At 40.4% G+C, this 3,288-nt stretch overlaps 1 non-coding gene across 1 annotated transcript; it reads right to left on the bottom strand.

Annotated features, from left to right (window-relative positions):
* Positions 1 to 1,784: 1,784 nt before the first annotated feature.
* On the bottom strand, positions 1,785 to 1,857 carry Trnar-acg. The gene has a single exon. It is a non-coding gene; the product is annotated as a tRNA-Arg (tRNA).
* Between the last annotated feature and the right edge of the window lie 1,431 nt (positions 1,858 to 3,288).

A 3,288-nucleotide genomic window follows, 5' to 3' on the forward strand; every position in this document is an offset into this window, starting at 1 on the left:
GCGATGTTGACAAATATTTCTTTCCTCTTTTTTTTTTCTTTTTTTTTTTGTTTTGCCATGAGAATCTTCTATCATCGCTGCACTGTGGCAGTTGGGAATTCGGGACATGCCTGAAATTTATTTATATATTTTTTAATGTTCCGCTACATGATAAGTGTTAAAGGGACATTCCTGAGCTTGCTGCATTGTAATACGTTTCCAACTAATAAAACATTTCTACGATTAAACTTATATATTAAATATATTTTCTTGTTTTGAATATCAGTGTCTGTATATTTACACGTGTGATATTACAATGCATATAAAATACCGCGGGAGATCGATTTAAAGGGACATTCCTGAGTGCGCTGCATTGTAAGATGTTTCCGACTAATAAAATATTTATACGATTAAACTTGTATATTAAATATATTTTCTTGTTTAGAATATCAGTGTCTGTATATTCAGTGTGTTTCTGGTCGTCTTATTATTTGTAGGAAGTCCAAATTGGATTTTTATTTTATTTTATGAAATAAAATGAAATTTAACCTAGTACGTTTAATATACAGCCACTAATATTTTATGCAGAAAAATATATTTGATATGTAATTACAATCGTTAAAAAGTCTCTGTTAGTTGATAGCATCTTAAAAATTGCAGCAAACTCAGGAATGTCCCTTTAACAGCAACTGGAAGGGAAGGGAACTGTATTAACGTGCCCACATCCTTACGGTTCAGGCACGCCCACTATGGACTCTGGTTCTGACTTCGCCAGCCTACGATTCCATGGCACAGCAACTGGTGTGTCCGACCCATTACATACGAGTTGCGTCCCTTATCTCAATGACACCACAAAATTATGAGGGCATTCGTTCAAAATTTTGTCAAAATTGTCTCTCTTTTTTTCTACATTATTAAATAGTCCGATCCTCTCTTCTTTCTCTCCTTTATTTTTGGACTGTCCTAAAATGCTCTAAATTATATAAATATTAAGTCAGTTCCTTTTTATTTTTGGCTAATTAATTAATTAATTAATATATATATATATATATATATATATATATATATATATATATATATATATGTAGGTGTAAGACCACTACACCCTCCTTTTTCTCTCACTAACAACTAACAACTAATCCACTGTCCTGGACAGCCAGCCCAGATAACTGAGGTGTGTGCCCAGGACAGCGTGCTTGAACCTTAATTGATTGGATATAAGCACGAAAATAAGTAGAAACGAAAAGACAGCAGTTACCGGCCTCGGTGGTATCGTAGCAACAAGACAGTAACAAAGAAAGAAGGAGACAGCAGTTACCGGCCTCGGTGGTATCGTAGCAACAAGACAGTAACAAAAAGAAAGAAGGAGACAGCAGTTGCGGCAGGTTTTGTTCTCGTGGTTTTAGAACTGAAAATAGCTGGTACCGCCTCATTCACTCACTCAAAAGCCACCCACCCTTTCTCTCTTTCTCTCTCTCTCTCTCTCTCTCTCTCTCTCTCTCTCTCTCTCTCTCTCTCTCTCTCTCTCTCTCTCTCTCTCTCTCTCTCTCTCTCTCTCTCTCTCTCTCTCTCTCTCTCTCCTCTCTCTCTCTCTCTCTCTCTCTCTCTCTCTCTCTCTCTCTCTCTCTCTCTCTCTCTCTCTCTCTCTCTCTCTCTCTCTCTCTCTCTCTCTCTCTCTCTCTCTCTCTCTCCCTCTCCCTCTCCCTCTCCCTCTCCCTCTCCCTCTCCCTCTCCCTCTCTCTCTCATCCTTCCTCTCTCCCCCGTCATAGAAAAATATCCAAAACACACCAAAAAACAACAATTACGAGCTCACCAGGATTCGAAGCTGGAATCTTCTGATCCGTAGTCAGACGCGTTATCCATTGCGCCACAAGCCCATGAACAAACCTTGACACAAATATTTAGTCATCAAAATCACCGCTTTTCACAATGTTTTAATTAGGTTTTGTTGTAGTTGGTTGAAGTAAATTGGATGTCCGCGAATCATCGTAATTACTGTTGTCAGCTTAGTGTATTAGTGACTAGTAGTAGTGGTAGTAGCAGGAGTAGCAGTAGTAATACTATAATTTATTACTACTACTGTTACTACTGAATAAGAAGAAATGTTTTATTTTATTTAACGACGCACTCAACAAATTTTATTTACGGTTATATGGTGTCAGACATATGGTTAAGGACTACATAGATATTGAGCGAGCGCTATACCATTGGGCTACGTCTCGCCCCCACTACTGAATAAGGAAATTGTATATTTAACGACGAACTCAACACATTTTATTTACGGTTAAGGACCACATCGATATTGAGAGAGGAAACCCGCTGTCGCCACTTCATGGGCTACTATTTTCGATTAGCAGCAAGGGATATTTTATATGCACCATCCCATAGACAGAATAGCACATACCACGGCCTTTGATGTACCAGTCGTGGTGCACTGGGTGGAGCAAGAAATAGCCCAATGGTCCCACTGACGGGGATCGATCCCAGACCGACCGCGCATCAAGCTTTACCACTTGGCTACGTTTCTCTCCCGCTGCTGCTACTGCTTCTGTTGTGCCGATGGTGGTGATGATGATTGTGATGATGATGGTAGTGGTGGTGGTAGTAGTGCTGGTAGTAGTGATGTTGTTGTTGATGATGATGATGATGATGATGATGATGATGATGATGATGATGTTGTTGGTGGCGGTGATGACAACACAGGAATTACATTTTAATCATTAAATATAAAATAATTAGACGTTCAGTTTCCAATGGGAGTGGTTGGGGAGGCTTCCTTTAACAGCAGCATGCCACTACATCCAGTCCACGAACAACAGTGTTCAGCTATAAATCTTGCATGGAAATCGAATCAGAGTGTCAACAGGGGACAAGGGCATATAACTAGAGGGAAATCCACTCCGTGGCCTTGTCGCAAATCCACTGATGAAGCGAGCTCTTAAATTACCCGAGATTAAGTTCTCCCCTCTTGCTGTGTCAAAAGCAGACGTCAACTTTTGGCGGCAATTGAATTACAAACCAGCTGATTTCAGACGACAAAGCGACTGCGCATTTCATCGCCCCGAGAGAAGCTAAACGAAGGGATAGGAATGTTCGTTTAACGACTTTTCGGTTCTCTTTTGGATTGCCATTGCTGATTTGGAGTCGGATATACCTGGGTATAAAAATAGGTAGCTCTGACACCAGATGGTGGTTTCCATAAACTCTGAAGCAGGTCACCGACCGACGCAGACGAATGTTACTGTTTTGTTTTGTTGGGTTTTTTTGTGGTTGTTTGGGGGGTGGGATTAGGGGCTGGTGGTGGTTGT

Source organism: Gigantopelta aegis, chromosome 7, assembly GCF_016097555.1.
Source record: "Gigantopelta aegis isolate Gae_Host chromosome 7, Gae_host_genome, whole genome shotgun sequence".
NCBI lineage: Eukaryota > Metazoa > Mollusca > Gastropoda > Neomphalida > Peltospiridae > Gigantopelta > Gigantopelta aegis.